We start from the raw sequence: 17,053 nt of genomic DNA on the forward strand, positions 1-17,053 counted from the left end.
CAAGTAAAATGAGATCAAGCATAGATTTCTAATTTTCATGAATCCATAGACCCACCTTTAATGAGCAACAGGTTGTGTAAGACCTTCTTGAAAGGTGCTGCTCTATTAAGACCTCCGATTTCTCATCCTGCACCTCCATGGGATCTCGATATAGTATTACGTGCCTTGACTTCTTTTCCCTTTGAACCGGCAGCTACCTGTGATCTAAAGTTTCTATCATGGAAGACAGCCTTTCTAGTGGTGATTACTTCAGCCAGAAGGGTTTCAGAACTTCAAGCTTTGTCAGTGAAACCCCCGTACTTGGTTTTTCATACAGACAGGGTATCCCTCAGACCAAATCCTTCTTTTGTTCCTAAAGTCTGTTCTACTTTATGCTTGCAACAGTCGTTAGAGCTCCCAGTTTTTTTCCCAAAATACTCCAATAAAGCGGAGTTTATTTTCCACACACTAGATGTCCACAGGCAGTTACGTTTTTATTTAGATAGGACCAAACAATCAAGGAAAACAGATCAGTTGTTTGTATCCTTTGCAGAAAACAAATTGGGCAACGCTGTCACAAAGGTCAATATTGCCAAATGGATCAGGGGCTGTATTACTCAAGCTTATATTTATTCTAACAAAGAGCTTACCACCTCTGTCAAGGCTCATTCTACAAGGGCTATGGCTACTTCGGTAGCATTTCATTCTAAGCTTGCTATTGGTGACATTTGTGCTGCGGCTACATGGTCTTCCCCGCACACCTTCATTTCTCACTACAAATTAGATGTGGCATCTAGAGGACGAGCTTCATTTGGTTCCACAGTGCTCAGGAGTGTTTTCCAATGAGCCACCCGGGATTTAGGTGCTAGGGATGCTGTCCCATCAGTCAGAATGTAGGCGAGATAGGATCACATAACATCTTTTAGTTATGTACTCACCATAACTTCAGATGTTTGGGATCCATCTCCTACATTCTAATAACCCACCCTCCTTCCCCCTTCCTTGGAGATCAGAGGATATCAGAAGGTCCAAATCCTGTTGTTTCATCTTGAAACATCTAACAATGTTATATAAACAAGCTGTGCATGTGTGCATGAATGCAGACAAACAAGATCTGGGGGATTAGTGGTGGTGCATCCTGGGATAAAGATAGCTCAGCCAATTAGAGGCCTCGCTCTATAGCATAAGCGTGCCGAGTCGGAGCCGAGGGATCGGCTCCGAACCCATCAGTCAGAATGTAGGCGAGATGGATCCCAAACATCTGAAGTTATGGTGAGTACCTAACTAAAAGTTTTTCCACCTCAAATCTGACCCTGCAGTCATAATCCATATCTTCACAAACTGGGAACAGACTCTTGATGTCCTATAATCCTTCCCCTCTGAACAAAGATGGAAAAGGATTTTGCAGATTTGGTAAGAGAATGTTTTCTTCTTCTGCTTTGGTGTATAAAATTCTTAACTATCACTCTTGTATGTGGAAGTTTGTTCTTTTTTGTTCAGACAGTTTGAGAGGATTATCTACTGTACTCCCCCAGAAGGTAGAACCTGTCTGAATTCCATTGTGTTGTATATTTCTAAAACATCGAAACACGCCTTGAGGATTGTGTGTGATTGTGCAGATAATGTGTCCAAGATCACTGCTAGTGCTACAGTGTTGAAGAGATATGCCTGTGTATATAATCAAAAGTTTTTTTTCTAAGGTGAAATTTTAAATACAGTTTTAACTAAGGAGGTTTTGTTTGGCCCATCTGCTACCCAGGTCCTCAAACAGTTTGATGAAAGAGAGGGAACTTAATACAGGTTTTTACAAGATTTTTCAGCTCTCCCTTTACAAATCTCCCAAATCATCTTTTCCAGCTAAGAAGCAAGTCAAACAGTACCTGCCATTTCAAGCCAAGCAGAGAACCAAAAAGAGTTGGCAGGAGGGGGACAACAAGAAATAAGGATTATTTCTAAAAAGATAAAGTCCAGTACTTCAGAATGACTATAACAGTATTCTTTCCCCTCTCTCACCCCTCCTGCCCCTCTGTCTCAAAATCTGTCACAGAAACTGGTTCTCTACAATTCCCTTTTGCAATAAGATTGTTTCAGACTCGTGAGTATTGAAAGTGGTTCAGGAGGATACTTTTGGAGCTGGATACTAGTATCTCCTTTCAGGAAAGTTCCTCCCCACCCTCCAAATCACACAGAATTGTTTTCCTCAGGTTCTTCAGCACTTACTCACCCTAGGAGTCACATAGCCAGTGCTGTTAAATTAAAGGGGCAAAGGTTTTTATTCCAGAATGCTTCTGGTACCAAAGAATGAGTATTCTTAGAGAATAGTTCTACATCTTTCCTTTCTAAATCTGTATGTGAAAGTTCCAAAATTCAAGATATTGACCCTTCAGAATCTGATCTCACTCCCGAAGGGAGTTTTATGGTTAACATTAGATCATCACATTCCCATGGCCAAAAGCTTCAGGAAATTTCTCAGAGTTTCTGTGTCTCGGTCACATTATCAGTTCTCTGCATTACCCTTTGGATTATTTAACAGCTCCAAGGATATTTACAAGGTGCCTAGCTCCAGTCATAGTTCATGACAGATTGAATGGCATTCACATATCTCTTTATTTAGACTACTTGTTCATCTTTTGCAGAGTCTTTTCTTTGATGTCAAGAGTCATTACATGGGTTTCTTCTCTTCTGAACAGTCTGGTGTTCCAGATAAATGTTCAGAAATCCTCCTTGCCCCATCACACTGAATCAGGTCTGATGGTTGCATTTTGGGGGCCACCAGAAAATGTCATGTTGGGTGCCCTACCTCAGAGGATGTAAGGTGTGACCATGTTGTTGCTGTGTCCCCTTCCATTTACTTCAATCCTCAAAGTTTGCTAGAAAACCAAATTGTTTTGAGGGATAGATTAGAAATGTCAGCAAGTCTGAAACAGTCTCAAAGCCCATAGCCTCCACCACCAACCTCTCAGCACATAAGACATAAAATTAGGGATTTAAAGCACTGAGCATATGAACTAATAAAGATGTTGGGACAAACTTTGCATTAGCATGTATTGCATGAACCCACATTATTTGCAAGGAACAGACCAAAAGTATCAAACAGACATCTCAACATTGGACACCATTCTCACAACCTCTGCTACCTCCTAACGTCTAAGTACAATTCTAGACAAAGCCAAAAATAATCACAGAAGAAAGGCATAACATGGAAAGCTTTAAATACTGCCATTGTAAACTTAGAATGGTTCTAGAGTAACAGGGCATGCATTAGGATGAATTAAAACATTAGTATATTCTACAGAATTCTCACAGCCCCTACCTCCCAATGTCTCAGCACAGTAATTGTAGATAAAGCCAAAATTAATTGCAGAGCAGAGGTATAACATTAGTGATAGTTTTAAACATACTATCTTTATAAGTTTAAAACAGTGTTTAAAACAAAATAAGTTTTGCATTAGTGTGCCTTACAATACTGCCTGTACATTTTACATTCTCACAGCCCCCCCCCCCCAACCTTTCAGTACAAGAATTTTCGACAGAGCACATAAGCATAGGACAAATGCTAGACATCTGAGAAAACTTAAAAAAATGCTTTTATAAAGTTATAAAAATTACCACATGGGTTTTCCTATAATTTGGTATTACTTTACTTCATTCCAATTTTGCTAGAAAACCAAATTGTTTTGAGGGACAGACCACAAGTATCAAGCAAACAGTCCACAGCATTCTCAATGCCCATAACTCAGTCACCAACCTCTCAGCACAGTAATTCTAGATGAAGCAAAAATAAATAAAGCAAAAGTGTAATATTAGGGATTAAAAACACTGGACTTATGAACCAATAAAGATGCTAGTATAACAGATTTTACAGTAGCATGTGTTGCTTGAACCAACATTTATTTACGAGAAACAGACCAAAAATACCAAACAAGCATTTGAACATTGTGCAACATTCTCATAACCCCTACCATCCTCCTAACCTCTGGTCACAACAATTCTAGACAAAGCCAAAAATAATTGCAGAACAAAGGCGGAACATTAGGGATAGTTTTAAAAATTGCTGTTATAAATTTAGAAGAAATTGTAGAACAGGATTTGCATTAAAATTTTATTTGTACATTCTGCAACATTCTCACAGCCCCTATCCCATCAATAACAACCTTTCAGCACAATTCTGGACAAAGCAAAACATAAAATAAGTTAAATATGAATATTCTTATGCAGAACTAACTAAAAGACTAGAATCTGGACATTAATTACCACAGACAAGCCCCGACTCCAATCTCTTAGCACAAGAATTATAGGCAGAGCTAAAATAAAACTAGTTTAACCACAGCCACTCCCCACCCCTACCCCCCAATCCTCCAAGAATCCTGGGGGAAAAAATATTACAAGCCTCATCTCCTTGTGCAACAGCAACTTACCTTTTTCTGCAATGGAAGGCTGCTACTAATCCTCTGCTGACTCTAAAAGATTGAAGGTTGACCCTGCTTGCTATCACACAGACCAGTTCATCCCTTTTAATTTGTCCGTAAAAGCAGTTTTTCAGACCTTTTAAAAATTGCCCTTACACAGGTAGTTGAAAATGCAGCTCCTTGGCTTGTCCCAATGTTGGTTGCTGAAAGGGTTTCTTCTGAGGTCCTTGCCCTCTTCACACCCCCAGTAATCCAATGAACAATCTCCCAAAACTGCAAGCAGCAAAGCAGACTTTTCCTTTGAAAAACAAGAGAAAGGATTGCTTCCTACGCACATGTTTTTTTTCAAGGTAACTGACACAGGAAGTGTTTTACAAGGACAAATCAGGTTCTTGCTTTGTCACTTCCTTAAAGGAGAACTGCACCCACAGACTCAAAAAACATGTTTATGTTATCTCGGTTTGGTGTTTCCTATATTTTAACACAACTCTGGGACTATTTACAGGTTTTTAAATATTTTTTCTGTGTAATTTCTGAGTCTGTCCGGTTCCCTATCAGAAGCCTGAAACACTATAAGCCTGAAAATCAAAATCCTGAAAACTATAGACTGAAAGTTCAAAATCCTGAAAGACCAAAATCCTGAAACTCAAAATCCTGAAAACACAAATAATGCTAATATGTCACTATAAAGACACTAATATCTACCAACTGACCCTGACCCTGACCCTAACCCTAACCCTAAGTTCCATCACTATCGCACACTCATCTGACCTGCGCCCTAACCCTAACTCACTTAAACCGCTCCTAACCCCAATATTTGTCACTATTGCATACATGCCTAACCTGCGCCCTAACCCTAACTCACTTAAACCGCCCCTAACCCTAACATAAAACTAACCGCACACTTACCTGAACCCAACGCATGACCCAACACCACAGGGCTAACAATAGCAAAGCCACAATGATGTCACTATGTCCATTTTGTGTTTTCAGGATTTTGAGTATCAGGATTTTGGTCTTTCAGGATTTTGAACTTTCAGTCTATAGTTTTCAGGATTTTGATTTTCAGGCTTATAGTGTTTCAGGATTCTGATAGGGAAACGTCTGTCCACATGGGGACTGGCATCTTGAAGTAATTCTGATTGTTTAGTCTGCCTCTAGGTATCCCATAATTCATTGCTTGTTTGTAAAAAAATTACATCACGCAGGCTTCTTTCTTCCTAAAGCTCCTGTCACTGCACTGCTTTTACATGCATACGCTGCTGTCTTTCAGTCATTTCATTTTAAATACCATTTCATGCCGTCCAATGACTACTTAAAACACAAAGTGTGCAAATGCCACAGAACAGACTTTCAAAGTACTTTTTACTGCTGCTTCTTTTTATTATGGCTAAACTGTAGTCTTTTGTGAAGCCTGAATCTGTACTACTTTGACTCATCTCCCAACCCCCTTCGCACCTAACTTCCCTAGCTGTCAAAGTGCTAAGGGCAATTTGAGCTGTTACCTACTGTGATTGACAGCTCACAGCAGGAGACTTGACTCATGTACTGTTTCCTTGTTTCATGTACTGTTTCCTTGTTGTAGCCTTTACTTTTTGTATGGTAGGGGAAGGACCAGGGAGCTGTGACTTCACAGCATGGGTGGGTTTTAGGATGGTAGTGGTGATGTCAGTTTGGGGAGGGAAATGGCCAGAAAACTTCTGTTTCCAGTGGCCATGATGACATCAGTGAACTGGAGACTTTTCTAGGGCAGGACAAAAGTATTTTGAAAGTGAAACCAGCACAGTACAGTAAGGTACTGTTCTAGTGGAGAGAAACAGTCAATTTAAAATATTTTAAATGCTGTATTGTTGTTTATTCAAAGGAGGGACAGTAAATAGGGAGAAAAAAGACAGAGAAGTTGGGCATTTAATAGTAGAATCCCATTGTTGTCCTTTAAAGTGAAAAAAAAACAACACGCAACTTACTTTCCTGGCTGCTGCAACCAATCAGTTCCTTGCTAAACTGAAACAGACATGATGGAGTGCAGCTTTCAACTGACATCACAGCTTACAGGGACAGCAATTTAAAAAAGTTTTTGTGGTGCCACGAATCAGGTGATGCTGCCTTGAAAATGAGTCTGCTAAAACCAGGCAAGGAGGAAGGAGAAACCTGCAGCCACCTTTGTAAAAGTTGGCTGCACGTTGTCAGTGGGAGCCTTTGCAGGGTCCTAATGCCGGCTATGCACAAGATTGTCTTTCTAGACTGTCTCATAGACCTTTTGCAGCAAAAGTTGTTTTTGACACAGGAGAAGGTGGATTTTTATCTGAAAACTTACCTGAACTTCTCATATCAGTCTCAGATTGTAGCCACAGAGGGTATCTCAAGATCCTGAGATTCATGGCCTGTACGATACTCATGATATCTCTTGCCGGGTTGCACATGAGAAAGATTCAATGATTAAAAAAAAATAAACACTTTGACCCAGCATTTAAATCCTTTAGAATTTCAAATTCCAGTAGTGGGCTTTTTAAAAAGGAACTCTACTGGTAGAGACTACAGATGCTAGCAAATCCAGATTTCCCCTTTTTTCCTCTACCTCCAAGCCAGTCTTTACTTGGGGGCAATTTCTGTTGGGATAAGGCCCGTGGAGCTCCCACAACAGACTAAAGCCCATCATTATCAAAGAGATGCAGAATGTTATCCATAGCTTAAAATCTGTCCACCATCTATGATCATCCGGACCTCTTCAGGTGGTTACAGACAGCACCACAGTGATGTGGTACATCAAGAAAGGGGGCATCAGGCCGCGCCCTCTCTATAGGCTGCCTGTGGTAGTTAGGGACGTAGCCCTTCAGCCGTCTTTAACCTCCCCAAGCATCTTACATTCCATCAGACCAAAACAGAGTGACAGACAAGATAAGCAGGACCAGGACAGAGCCTCACGAATGGAAATTGAACAAGTAGGTCTTCCAGGAATTCTAACACCTTTATTAAATTATCACTTAAGACACAGGCACACACAAGCACACAGTAATAGAAAAGAAAGCAAACCAAATTAACATTGTTTCATTTACATACATTATATATTACATATGCAATTTCTTTCTTTATAGTAGTCATTCAGTCTGACATTACATATATTGCTCGATTCCTGCCCTCCCTTAAACCTCTGTCCTCCCCCTGAATATTATTCTGTATGTATTATTCCCACACAGTTCATATTTCCCTTTTTTAAATATCTTTGTTTACAGTTATTTTATCTGTTTTACGATAATCAGTGCTGTAAATACAGTTGGTTTAGGTTTTGATTCATATGTCCTAGTAATTGCTTTTTGACAGCCAGTAGACTTAAACTTAGGACCTTGCTATGCCTGGGTAATTCAGATCCCATGTCCCATCTCAAAAGAGTAGTCTCCTTAGTTACAGATATTTGCTTCCAGAGTATTTCTAACAGAGTACTTAGTATGGAATTTTTTTTTTTAAATCTGCCAACTCATTTCACTCCCGTAAACATGTTCCTAATTAACTCCCCCTAACCAGGGTTGCCAGACGTCCCTGTTTGAGCGGGACTGTCCCAGGAAGAGCAGCCTGATCCCGAGTCCTGCACTGCTGGTTTAAATCCCGGGCAGCCTCCACTTTGTTTTTTTTTTTGATTGGCCCGTATACCGGCATACGGGCCAATCAAAAATCGCTAAACACGGAGCTTCTTGTGTTTAATGCAGAACATCGCAGTTCCACATTAAACAGAAGTAGCTTCGTGTTTAGCGATTTTTGATTGGCCCATATACTGGTATATGGGCCAATCAAAAAATCGCAAAACAGAGCTACTTCTGTTTAATGCGGAACTGCGATGTTCCGCATTAAACAGAAGTAGCTCCGTGTTTAGCGATTTTTGATTGGCCCCGTATACTGGTATACGGGCCAATCAAAAAATCGTAAAACAGAGCTATTTTTGTTCAATGCGGAACTGCGATGTTTTGCATTAAACAGAAGTAGCTCCGTGTTTGTTTATTTTTGATTGGCCTGGGCCAATCAAAAAAAAAATAAACACAGAGCTACTTTTGTTTAATGCGGAACTCTGATGTTCTGCATTAATTTTTTTTTTATTATTTATTTATTTTTTTTTAAGTCTTCACTTGCTGTGAAAGACTTTTTTTGTCCCTACCTGGCCAGTCGGAAATCTGGCAACCCTGCCCCTAACACACCTTCAGCATTTGGTATCTACATGAGAAACAAATCTTTGAAGTGTGTTTGGGATAAAAAAAAAATACCTATGCAAACACTTACAACTTTGTTGCATCCTTGGGAGCTATCCTCTCATTATTTCCTTGTAAATTGTTTTTTTTCCAGTAATTTTTCCTAGCCTCCTCTGATTGATTCTTAAAGTTGTCGTGCAATATTTTATATCTCCTACCAGCTATCCCTTTTTTTTTTTTAAAGCAGCCTCTATTGCAAGTTCAACTAAACATTCTGCTAGAGCAGGTCTTTTTAAGACTTCCCCAATCCCTTTCTTTTTGCCTATATTCTGATAGTATTCTCCGAGAGGGACATTCTGAAATCTACAGCCCTAACGTCTTGGCCCCATGCATGCTCTTACCTTTCCCTCTGTATTTATTTACTCCCATTACCTTTGTTCCCTTGCCTATTTCCTGCAGTAAATTCCAGCCCCTTCTTGCAGTCATTAACATTGGCAATATCTCCTTTTTCCATTTCTGAGTTGGCTTATTTTCTACAATTTTTTACGAGTGTAGTCTATATGGTGGTGATGGTTATTCTCCTTGAGGATCTGCATCCAGAATCCCACACACACTGATTATTTTTGAAACCTCCCCTTTTGTTTCATCATCATCCCTTTCCATTGTGAATTATAACCTTCTGCATTCTCTGTTCCCTATGCTTCTTCCTGAAGCTTTTTTGGTTTCTCTCGACTGCAGGATGCATATCTCCAAATTCTGATTCATGTTCTCTCCAGGAAATTTTTACAGTTCTCTGTGTCTTCCTTACAGTATCCGTTCTCTCCTTTGACGTTTGGTCTTTCTACAGTACCAAGGGATTTTACCAAATGTCTTACTCTAATCATAGCCTTTTGCAGACCCCCCATAGTGTTCAGATTTTTCTGTTTGGACAACCTTCTTTAGGCGCACTCTCTGCAGATCCTTTTGTGGATCTAGAATTTACATTGCTGCTTCTTTGCAGTGTGGGCTTCACTAACTCCCCAGGACCAGGTTTTGTTGGGGTGCAAGATTCAGACCCTTACTATGACAGCTTTTCTTTCTCCTCCCAAGGTCTTCTCATTGACATCTTTCTTTCAGGCCTTTATTCCTTTGCAAGAAATCACATCAAGAGAATTTCTAAGAACCCTGGGATTCATGGCATCCACTAATCCAGTGGTCCTCTTTGCCAGACTGTGTATGAAGAAGTTCCAGCGGTATCTGATGTCAGTTTGGCTACAGCATTGTCATCCTCTGGACTTTCCCATTACTCTCTTGCCTTGATTAAGGAAGGAATTTATATGGTGGATCACACAAATATCTCTCAAACCAGGTCTTCCTTTTCAGGTACCTTTCCCCCACTCAGGAGCTGTTTACAGATGCTTCATACCTAGCATGAGGGACTTGTTCCACTCACATCATTGTTCAGAGGGTCTGGTCATCTCAGGAAATAAAAGAGCATATCAACATGAAGGAAATGAAGGCTCTTATCCTGATGGTTCAGACCCTGCTTCATTACCTTTGGAAACCAGGTCCTCTAAAAGTTTTTGTAGACAACACCAGTGTCGTGGGTTTTTCTCTTTTTCTCTCTGGCTTAAGGGATGACTTTTATTTTTTTCTGGATGTACATGTCTCATATTTCTTGTTTCTCCTCTTCTTTCACTGCTCCTGTTCTGGAGCAATTCATTGCTGAGGATTTGGTGCTTATATGTCACCTGTGTACTTTACTTCTGAGATGTGGGACATACATCTGACATATAGTGTGGGAAAGAAACCAGGCTTTGGTAGGTTGGCCAGACATACAGTTGTCCACAGCAGGATATCCCTATTGCAAGGAATACTGCAACAATGATAATTAGGTCATCTACTGTTGTGGTAAGGTCTTATACAACTGTACTTTCCTAATGAAGATATTTGTTAAAGGCTCTAATTTCTGCACACTGAGGGTCAACCTGATGAAAACATGAGCTAACCAACAAAGATTTAATCATACCCCCTTAGCTTCCCCAGAGGCCTGCACTGCTTTTTTGAGGGGAGTCTTCCTTCTGCAACCTCCATTTAAAAATCTGGGTCCCCCATAAGACCTTATTTTGTTTTAGAAAATGCTTATTGATTGATTATCCCTTCAAACCAGCAGCAAAGGTGGACCGCAAGTAGCTTTCCTGAAACTGTTCCTAGTGACTATCACTATGCATAGTGTTAATATCAGAAATGCGCACATCCACATTTCCAGCTCCATGTATAATTTTCCACAAAGACAGGGTAACACTAAGGACTAATCCTGCATTTATACTAAAAGTGGAATATTAACTTAAACTGTATCAGTCCATAAAGTTACCAGTTTTCTTCTCACATTTTTCTAACTGTAGAAAATGTAAGTTGCACTATCTTGATGTCCACATCCAACTAAGATTTTACTTGTACTGAACAAAAGACTTGTGGAAATTATTTTTTTTCATTCCTTTACTCCTAATATACTTTGATAAAAAAAAAAATTCTAAAGTTATATTATCCTGTATCACTTACTTTCACTTCCAGTCATAAGGTACTTCAATGTAAACCTCAAACTCATTCTGCAAGGTCAACTTGCGTAAAAAAAATATATATATATATATATATATATATATATATATATATAGATAATATGTGTGCTGCTGGAGCATAGGCTTCACTGCATAGTTTTACAAGACATTGTTTGCTAGATGTGATATAAGGGTCCAGATCTTCCTTTGGAGCAGCCATTTTCCATGGTATTCTGTCACAATGACACTAAAATTGTACTGCCTGGAATTTGATTCTTCTGTTGTAGTGCACAGACAGGAGCATGTAAAATATAAAAGTTATTTATTTATTATAATGATAGATCTTCCTTATCCAAGTCCATACACTATAATGTACCTGCCTACTTGCCCTTAGTTTTCTTTGCAGTATTCATAATATTTGCTGTTGCAGTCTTTACTTCTGAGATATCTTGCCATGCAGGTAGCCCAAGCCTTCCAAAGCTCTTCCCCCTACTGTTTCGGCTGACACCCTGCTGCTGATGTAGGACATTGGTATTATAAAGGGAGTGTTAGCCAATGTCATCTTCATGTCTTTCTTGCCATGAAGCAATGTTTGCATGTCATTATTGCATGTAGTCTGTCTCTGTTTCCAATGTTCAAAGGTAGGTAATTATCCCATTTAGGACTTCCCTTCTTTTTTCTTGCATGCAGAGTTACTTTTATGAATGTTTGACTCAGATTTCAGTTCATAGAGAACTTCTGAAAAAGTTAATAACTGTTAGACTTATGGGAAGCAAGTTTTGCTTAAAGACTTTCATTCTAAGTGCCTTTTTTCTGTCAGACCAAAGCATAATGTGGACTGCTATATCCACTACATATCACTTTCCCGGAGGACAATCCATTGCTATCAAAGATCTCTGCAGGAGTTCGCTGCAAACAATGAGGTTGTAGGGAAATTGAGCAAGTCATCTAAGAGCCTATATACTAAAAAGAAACACTCCATAAAGAGGGAGAAGAGAAGGGAAACCGTGGACATCTTATATGACTCAGGGTTTCCGAGGTTTGGAGATTCTCTGCTAGGAGAGATACTTAGCCTTCTAACTACTGAGTCATTTGTGACCAAGGCCTCTGGCATCACTGTTCAGCAGATGCCCACTTCTTTGGTGTCTAGCATGTCATCCCGGACCAAACCTCTATAGGCATTCCTCCAGAAGCCAGAGATCCTTCAACCGCTGAGGCCTGCATTCTGATTACTGAAGGGGAAAGCAGGATACCTAGGAATTTGGTCAGAGAGAAGAGGCACCAAGAGATTGTACCTAGGTCTCTGATTGCCTGCGTCAAACCTGAGACTTCAAAAGAGTCTCCAACAGAGTACAATCAGCACAAGGCAGTGAAGCCCAAGCAGGTGCATTCCAGCTTTCTTCAGCCTAGGCCAGGTACTGCCTTGGTCCAACCCTTCCTCTCCCAGTATAGAATTCCAGCTCACAAACTCTAATGTCTTATCTAAAATCAGAGTGTACTGAATCAGGCATGCAGTCAGCGTGAGGAGTTCCTTCCAAAAAGAGAATAGTGTTTACCAACTCTTTAGGTTATGAGGCTGATGAGCTAGCATATGTAAGCAGATTCCCATCAGATGAAGACCTCAGATCAGACTTTGAAGACACACTGTCTCTCCACCAGAGGACTTTTGGGAATACTCACCCCAGAGTGAAAGAAGACTTTCAGTGGGACAGCAAGGATTACTCGAAAAAAACAATAAAGTCTTGGTGTTTTCATGGGGTTCTCTGAACCTAAACCTCTAGCTATATTTAATTGTGCTAGAGGTCCTGGAGTATGTTTTTGAAAATATGTGTTTGGAGACGGACTCCACCCCCCCCCTGCTGTTATAAAACCTGACCATTATCAAAGAGTCGGGGATTCCCACAGGTTGATGTATAGAAATCCTATCAGTAAACCAGGTGTTCTCTCTAGATCCCAGCAAAGAGCAGTGTCAGTTCCAACCAGGAATCACATCTCAAATAAGAAAGAGAGTAAAGTTTTGTTTAAGATGTTTAAACAAATTCTATTTTAGACCATGACAAATGCATATTCAGTGACAGAAACTACACCAAACCATAGCAGTCTTTTTTCATTTTTCACATATACAAATGTGTTTTCTTTTTAACAGATGTCATTCACTCCAACATTATATAAATTACTCAATTCCTGCCTTCCCTTAAACCTCATTCCTCCTCTTGAACGTCGTTCTGCATGTACTATTCCCCCAAATTCCATTTATTTCTATGTAGTTTGCTTCTTCCCTTTGTTTTAAGAGCCCATCCCATCTCAAGTTATTGTATCTCTTTTACAATATTCAGTACTTCAGTTACAGTTTGTTTTCATTTCTATTTTCTACCAATTGCTTTTTTCGTGGCCAGTAGCATTAAACCTAGCAAGGCTTCACCACATCTGGGCAGTTCAGATCCTGTATCTCAGCTCAAAAGGATCATTTTGTTATTTACAACTGTTTGCACTCCCAACATTTCTGACAAAGTACTCTCTAAGGAATTTTAAAAATCTGCCAACTCATTACTTTTCCAAAAAACATGTTCCAGGGTACCTCGCTGTCTGTGCATTCACAATGCCAACATTTGCATTCTACAGCAGTAATTTTTTTTTTTTAGTCTGCTTGTGATATAAAAATAAAAGCAATCACTTCTAAGCAAGAATACTAAACCTTCTGGACTTTGTTACATACTTGAGAACAGTACAGATGTCCTCCCATTGTTTTTTATATATTGCCTTTCCATTCTCTTCCCAGTCTTTACTAACCTCCTAATATTGATTCTTATAGTTATCAAACAGTATTTTATATGCACTGCTAATTATCCTTTTTTTAACAGCAAAATCTTTTCTAGACTTTTGCTTGACCAAATCCCACTGTATTACCTTTCCCGCTCTAGTGATTTGCTTTCAAAATCTTGGTTATTTTGCTAATTTTCTCCAGTAAATTCCAGCCTGACTTGACTATTTTCTGCACCCCCAACTTGCAGTCATACCTGTTGGTAAAATGTGATGTGAAGTGATCCTAACTCACCGTCATTCTTACTGGTTGGGTTTGGAACCAATCCTCGGTTCTGACTCCGCTGTATACTAAAGCTCGAGGTTTTCCACTGGCCTGTGGCTGTATCCCTATCCTATCATGCTCTGGTAAAGCTCCCCAGATCTCATTTGCCACTAAACAGATCAGGTGATTCCATTTTGGCTCTGGCTGACAAAACTTTTTATCATTATTTGAGAAATTTCTTCTTCTCCTTTATTGTAAATTTAGCGATTAGTGTTTCTTACCTTTCTAGTTATTTTGAGAAAGTTCATTGCTGTGTTTTTTGCTTCATGGCGTCATTTTTATCATTAGGCCTTTGTTCCTTCCCTATCCCGGTTTAAATTTCTATCCCATAAGCTCGTTTTTGGTTAGAGGACTTTCTGCTGCTGTTAATATTTTTGAAGTTGATAAATAGTTTAATCCTACTGTTTAAAAGTGTCAGCCCATTTTAGTTGGAGGGCTACCTAATTTCTTCCCTTTCCTTGTCTATAGAGCAGCTTCGTTTAACTTCGAGAACTGCTCTTGTTTGTTGAAGTTTTTTTCTCTCTAAAAAAAAAAATACATATATTGTACCTTGCCGTAGTGTCTTTTGACTACCTAGTGTGTTAAGTTTGTTGTTGCTGTTAATTTGCTCTTGTTGTGGTGGACTGTGATTTTTGAATATGTCCAAGGAACATAAGGAAACTAAGCCTTCAGGCTTCAAAAAATGTAATAAATGCAGTCAAAAGATGTCTTTAACAGATGCTCATACTGTTTGTGTTTACTGCCTGGGAGCAGTGCATTTACAGGAGTCATGTTCAGTATGCCATTCTTAAGCTCCAGAGTACTGCTTGAAAGAAAACAATTGATAGAGAGAGGCTTGCTGAAGTCCCCCTTCCAAGAAGCTATAGAAAAGAAGGTCCAGGCACTGCAAAATCACCATCTGCAAAATCTGAGAAATCCACCAAGATATCATCTCCCTCTTCGGGACAATCGGAGCCAGCAAAAAAATTAAGCAAAGAGGTAATCCTGGCTCCGAAGACTACTGGACCTGCAAAATCTCCTACATCTGCACCAGCTGTTTCAGTGCCAATGGAGTACAAACTATGGAGCCAGTCCCCAGAATTGGAGCTGGTTACTCCTGTTCTAAGGTCCCCTATTCTACAATTATATCTCCTACTCTTTCCTCCAAGTCCTCCAGGAGTCTTTCAGATGATGTTGATCGTGTGGTGCGCAGACTTCTAAGGACACTGACACTGGCCAAACTCCTCTCAGCTCCAACCCAGAGGGATTTGGAGCCGGGTAAGACTTACCTATCGACATCGATTCCTCCACCGAGCCGACGCAGGACCTTGGAGCCAGAATGCCTGAAACCGACTGCTGTGGAATCATCGGTGCCGAGAACCATGCTGGGATCTTCGGACCCGTCTGCACCAACATCCTCTGTTCTGTCTGAGAGCTCTAGGAGCCAATGCTCTCCAGTCAGGTCTGGAGAGGGGAGTCGGCTCGGGCATTTGCTGGATCCAAACTTAACTCTCAGGGCTTCGGGATGGATGAGCTCAGCTCCTACATCAGCTTCTGAGCCAACCCCCTTGGTTCTGGGGATCTCTTCTGGCTCTTTGGAACTGGAGGTATTTTCGGATCAGGGGAGGGTGGCGTTTGAGCTGATGAGGAGAGTGCTGTCTCTTCAGACAGCTCCACTCAAAGGTGCTGACATTCCTCCCTCTAAGGCACAGGTGTCTGTCTGTGCACCACACCATTGACAGACAAGCGGAGACCCTAGGCCTCAGGGTACCCCATCAGGTGAACCCTTCTCTTCCGAAACCTCTCCAGAATACCCTTCTAAGGAGGTATGCCATAAGAGATTCTGCAAGAAGAAGCATTTAGACTCCCCAGACGAATCAGTCACCTCTGACGCAGAGCTCAATAAGTCAGAAGGGTCGCCCTCAGAGAATGTCTTCTTTGCAGACATCCTAGAAATCCTTAAGCAGAGAGGTGGCTGGAAGTCCATCAACCCTTCTGATGAGGAGTCTGTTTATCTGAAGGCCTTTGGGTCTCACCCTTCAGCCACTTGGTTGTCTACACCTTTCGATGAGTTTATGGAACTAGTTAGTTTAAAGGCATGGGAGTTTCCAGACACAGTGGAAACTGTCCCTCAGAGGCAAAATAAGTTAATCGCAGCCCCTTCTGATAAAGATTTCCTGACTAAGGGTGTCCCTGTAGATGCTGTGGTGGTGGCAGCAGCCACCAAAAAGGAATTTTCTGAAACATCCTCGTCTGTCCATCCGCCGAACAAGGAGTCTCGCACGATGGACAGATATGGGAAGTGCATGTTTTCTTCAGCGACTTTTGCACTCAGATCACTGAATTATCTGATGCAGTTTACAAGGCTACAAAGAGATCTCCAAAAGGAACTAGGAGATACTCTCCAAGGTACAGTAGCTGCCGGGGTATCAGATAAAGTTTCCTCTCAGCTCTCCATCCTAAACTCTGTGGTCAACTCCTCCACGAGGCTCATTTCTTATGCAGCAGATGGAGCGAGCAGAGCAGCGGGTTCAGGTATTTCCCTAAGGAGACATTCCTGGATGCACTTGTGTAAGTTTGCGGAACCTTTTAAATCTTCCTTTATTAATGCCCCCTTCGATGGCTCATCCTTGTTCGGGCCAAAAGTCAAGGACACACTAACCAGGTGTGAACAAGAATGAAAAACTCTCTGTGCTGTAGGAGTCCATTTTTCCATACCTTCTAGACCTTATCCAAAAGGCTGAAAGGGAGGAAAGATGTGGTTCCAAAAATCCCAGAGAGTTTTTCAGGACACATGTGACTCTTTCCCCAGGGACAGAGGGGGAAGTATGAACAGAAGACACCGTCCACATGGCAGAGGGGGTCTGCAAAATCAGGGCAACAGGG

This window comes from Protopterus annectens, chromosome 8.part0, assembly GCF_019279795.1.
Source record: "Protopterus annectens isolate FY-2018-M chromosome 8.part0, PAN1.0, whole genome shotgun sequence".
Taxonomy (NCBI): Eukaryota; Metazoa; Chordata; order Ceratodontiformes; family Protopteridae; genus Protopterus; species Protopterus annectens.